Raw genomic sequence first — 5,680 nt, 5'->3', positions numbered from 1 at the left:
CGGAAAAAGTTGTTAATTAACCCCTTCCCATAAATGAAGCACAAAGCAGCTCAAAATACCGAGTGGATCAAACTATTGCTTGGACGAAGAATAATTTTCCCTCGTTTTTTTTCTCCTGTCTCTGTTGTACATTTGAATAGATTTGTGCAGTTTTGGAGGAATCAAATAACTTCTGTCAACTTAACTCACCAAATTTAATCAATGTGAAGACAACATTTGATTTGAAATTGCTAATTATGTTGTCTTATGAAAACTTGTATATGAATCAAAGTCTTTTCATATTGATTAACATGAGTTATCTATTACAGAAAACTATTTAGACAAACATAAACTACATATAATATTATAATTATTCTTGAACTAAGTCAGTCATCCAGTTAAACAATGAACTTGTTAGAACTCTTGTGATTATTCTATTATCAATAATCAATAAACCCTTATTATCTTTCTAGTTGTTCATGTTTGTTTCTATTCTTTTGGTTAAACTGTTTTCTTTTCTTTTTGCAATGACAAGTAATAAAATGTAATCTGTTCTCTATTAATCAGTGTTTAAAATGAACGATTTGAATAATTTCATAATAAGGTCTGAATCTTTAAATTTATCCCTTGTTTTAAAATGAACTAACCATGTGTTTAACACCATTCGATTTGTGATTCATGAGTCCAAATATTTGAATGCAAACCCCGAAAGGTTTATTACAAATCTTAAAAGTAACTTGTATGAGACATCTATAAGTTGATAACACATTGAAAAAGTTGATTATTATGATCACGAAATGAGAACAGACGACACGGAACAAAAACAACTAAAATTACTGTGACAAGTCTGTCGTCATTATCGTTGGTTCTTTTGTGACCTACTGCTTTAAATAAATTTTGTTTAAGCCGATCAACTTAGACAGTAATGGGTAAAATATCAACAAGAAAGGAAGCTTGATAAGTGTACTTAGTAATGGTGGTGATCAAACGTTTAATGTCCACATAATTTCACTGGTGGAGTGAGATATGGTCACTGGTGTAAACATTTCTAAGGCTACTTCAAAGCAGAGGTAATAATCAATATAGCGTACAAACGACGTTAGTTATTTCGTTTTACGAATAGACTGGTAAATTATTCCATAGTCCCGAACTTTACTTGCAAACTAACTCATTTTGACAGAGTAGATTTAAGATGAGACAATTTAAATTTTGATAGTGACGAGTGCTATAACTCGGTGATTCTTCATATTGTATTGCACCAGTGGATGTAAAAGATTACATTTAGTTTGTCACCACTTCTAAAAAGGAGCAATCCCTAGCTTAATGCATCTGGATCTGTAATTCAAAGTGCAATTACTCCCAAGAATCTGAAGTGCATGGCGTTGCTGGACAGATTCAAACCTGAGATGATCCTTAATTCATACACTACTCGGAATAAAAGTACAGTATTCGGGGACTGACCGGACGCATACTTTCTACGTCTAAATACGTGAGCCACTGTTATGGAAATTACTTAGTATATAACCTAGAACTTAGAAGAACTTAGAGGTCTACGTGGGAGCTTTTCACTCCTAAATCTACCACAATGAAACCTAAATAGCACCTGACCAGTTAGGAATCTCATAGATCCAGAACCATCAAAGCATTCTTCTAAACAAAGAAGGAAGGGATCACAATGAATATCATCCAATGCTATGAACCCACCAATGATAGCAGTGAAAATGATAAAAATTATTTTTGTGAGGCTGCAGTTGATCGTAGAGGAGTGCTCAAGAAGGGACCTGAGCGTCCTGGTAGAAGACCTAAACGCCAAGGTCGAAATGGACAACACCGGGTATGAAAATATCCTTGGACAACATGGACTGTGAGAAAGTAAAGAAAATGGTGAAAGATTTGCAAATCAACGTACCTTCAACAAAATGGTTATAAGTGACACTACTCCCCCCCCACAAACACAAAGCTACATACGATTCGTCGGAGTACCCTACAGAGAACCAGATCAATCACATCTGCACCAGTAAAAAGTCCAGGAGTTAAATGGAAGACGCAAGAACAAAGAGATGAGCTGATATAGGTCCAGATCACCATCTATCATCTGTTGGCAGCTAAGAAACACTGAACAACTGGGAAAACAGCCTTCCTGAGAGGTGCCAGCAAACTCAGAGAACTCAAGATATCTCTCAGCAACAGATTCCGAGTCTTACAAGATCTACTCAAAGAAGAGGATACTATCATAAAGAACAACTGGCAGGCGATCAATAAAGCACTAACTCCAATGTGTAAGGAGGTTCTGGGCCACAAGAGGTATCATCATAAGGAATGGATTCCTACCGATACCCTGGGCAAGATTCAAGAAAGGAAGAACAAGAAGATATCAATTAACCACAGTTGAACAAGAACAGAGAAAGCAACCCAATTACTGAGATTCAAGAACAGTGGAACAGGTGGGTAGAGCTCTTTGAAGAACTCTTGAGTAGACCAGCTCCACTGAACATCGAAGCAGAACACACAGACCTTCCTCTAGATGTTACTTCACCAACAATAGAAATCAGGATGGCCATCAAACAAATCAAGAGCAGGAAAGCAGCAGGACCTGACAATATACCATCTGAAGCTCTGAAGTCAGATATGGAAGTAACTGCAAGCATGCTTCACATTCTCTTCAGGAAGATTTGGGAGGAAGAACAAACGCCACCGACAGACTGGAAAGAAGGACAACTCATCAAGATACCAAAGAAAGGAGATCTGAACAAATGCGGAAACTACAGAGGCATCACACTACTGTCAGTGCCAGGAAAAGTTTTCAAGTGTTGCTGAACCAGATAACGCCCAAATTCGAAACCAATAGGCTGGATTTCGTAAGGATCGATCGTGCACAGACCAAATCGCGACATTACGGATCATTATTGGGCAATCAACTGAATGGAACGCGTCACAATAAACCAACATCCCTGACTGTGAAAAGACCTTTGACAATATGGATAGGAGATCCTTATGGAACGTTCCTCTACAATATGGTATACAGAATTCATGCGACGGACTACACTGCGAAGTCGTGCAAGGTGGGCAGCTGACAGATGCATTGCAAGTGAGAACCGGAGTCAGACAAGGCTGTTTACTCTGCCTCTCTCTTCTGGTGTTTGACTGGATTACGAATACCTTCATATCTAAGAAGAAGCACGGAATACAATAGAGCTTGGATGCATTCAGACGATTAGGACTTTGCAAACCACCTAGCTCTTCTACTATATACACAGCAACAAATGTAGGTGAAGACAGCCAGTGTGAAACCAGCTTCTGCATCAGCAGGTCTCAACATTCACAAGAGAAAACGCAATGTCCTATAATACAACACAGAGAACAAACCCAATAGCACTCGGTAGAGCTGTGAAGTAGGTGGGAACTTCCACATATCTGGGCAGCATCGTGGATAAACAAGGAGTATCGGATGCAGATGTAAAGACAAGGTTTGGCAAAACAAGGCCAGCATTCCTACAAGTGAAGAATATATGGAGCTCAAAACAACTGTCAGCCGACATCAAAGTTAGAATTTTCAGTACAAATGTCAATACATTTCTACTGTACGGAGCTGAAACTTGGGCAGCTACTATAACCATCATCAAAAGAGCACAGGTATTTTTAAATAATTGTCTACACAAAATACTTAATATCTGTTGACCGGATAGCATCAGCAACAGCTTACTGTGGCAGAGAACAAATCAACTTCTAGCTGAAGAGAAAATTAGAAAGACGTTGGAGGTGGGTAGGATAAATATAGCAGAAAACACCAAGCTGCATCATGGAACGAGCTCATACTTGGAATCCCGAAAGCAAAATGGTAAGACAGACCAAAGAACACACTGAGTTAGATTGGAAGCAGACATCAAAAAAGTGAACAACACAAAAGAGGGCTCAGGACAGTCGATTGAAAACTGGTGGTCGGTAGTCAAAACTCCGCGAGGAGTAATAGACGTGGACATGCAAACCAGTCCTATATAGCAATTAAACAGGGAATTACACCCACTTGGTCATCCACTGACGACAAGCATGACTGTTTCAGTGGTAATGTTCTTCGGCAAAATATGATAGTAGAAATAAGCTTTTATTTTGTAATATTCCGAGTAAACAGTAGAAAAATAAGGAAACGGTTCATTTATTGCTTTACGTATATTTCGCCGCTATCAAGACAAGATGGTGACTAGGAAAAACGTCCAGTGGTTCAAGTATTTACACTTCACAAAGATAAGAAAATATAGAATATTGTGAGACGAATAACTATAGAATAATAAGAGAATTCATTCAAACAAAGAATGAATATATCTAAATCACTATAATCAATGTTGAGTAATGTTACTTGTAGTTTATACACACTAGCTTACATCATATAAAGAACATCAAGGGGAAAGTATCCATCATAATGAGAAAAGACTATTAGGATGGTTTAAAAGATATTCTTAGATCAGTTTAACACTTCCTTTATTAACATTCCACTCTGTGGGAAAATAGCACTTTTAGATATTTCATGAGGTACTGTAAAACTCACTTTACATCAAATACAGCACAAAGCCTGAAAAATTCTTAACTAACAATTGTACGTCTTATTGGAAAATCTAGACGAATATTACCATAGTGTTGAGACGCATTTTACGGAGGCACCTACTTTTTAAGTTGAATTATTTTTAAATTCAGCGTTACATTTCAACAATTCGATTTCTAGGAGTGTAGTTGGTTTACATCACTCTAGCGAAGTAGTCCACAGTGCAGTTTAGTTTTTCCAATTGTTATGAATGTTATCATAACGAAATGTTGACAAAGTTCAGCTGGCTACTTTCTGACTTTATAAAACGCTAAATGTATGATCTGATTTTAAGATAATGGGGAAAATTTGTAGCTCAGGATGTTACAGTTATCGCTATCTCTGAGCTGGAGAGATTGGTTGTGAAGCTCTCTTTTTTCTTCTGAATGTCACCAATATGTACTTCAAGAGGAAGTACGTGTTAGGCGTTCGCGCGCGAGACCGAGGGTTATGGATTCGATTATTGCTTGCATGGACGTGAATGTGCAGTCGAGGATTCCCATATTAGGACGAAACGGCCGTCTAGTGCTTCCAAGTTTTTAATGATTGTCTAACACAGATTGGTTCATCATTTCAACGGAACTCCATCATAATCAGATTTCTGTACAATCGTCTAATCTCTGTGAAATATAGTGTTACACGAAAACCTTCTGCTTCAACAAAGTTTAATAAAAATGTACAGTTAAGATTATGACTGAGGGCTTCCGACCTAATAAACACAGTATTAGTTCCATTAGAGGGGACCTAGCAACGAAGTAAACATACCTACTCAATAATGTTTCCAGAAAACAACCACTAAAACAAACCAACATTGAGATTACTTATTACTCAGTTTAATAGCACACGAGTTTTTTTTTCATAGGACGGTTGAAGGTGATACAACTCACAAACTTGCTCACGCTTAAATTTTCGATAAATGTAAAAGGCATTTTAGACTCTAGTCAGATTGTCTCTGATTGACAATTGACTAAAACATTTGAGATGGTTCATTCAAATGTTCACAAAGATCCCTAACACCTTCTAGTTGGCCATGTTCTTTATCTTGAATGTAAACACCCAGAAAAAAGTAAACAATATAAAGGAATAATTGGATTGCTGAGACAGAACACTGGGTTTTTAATGCTA

Source organism: Schistosoma haematobium, chromosome ZW (assembly GCF_000699445.3).
Source record: "Schistosoma haematobium chromosome ZW, whole genome shotgun sequence".
Lineage (NCBI taxonomy): Eukaryota > Metazoa > Platyhelminthes > Trematoda > Strigeidida > Schistosomatidae > Schistosoma > Schistosoma haematobium.
The sequence above is the reverse complement of the archived record's forward strand: the minus strand, read 5'-3'. Positions refer to the sequence as shown.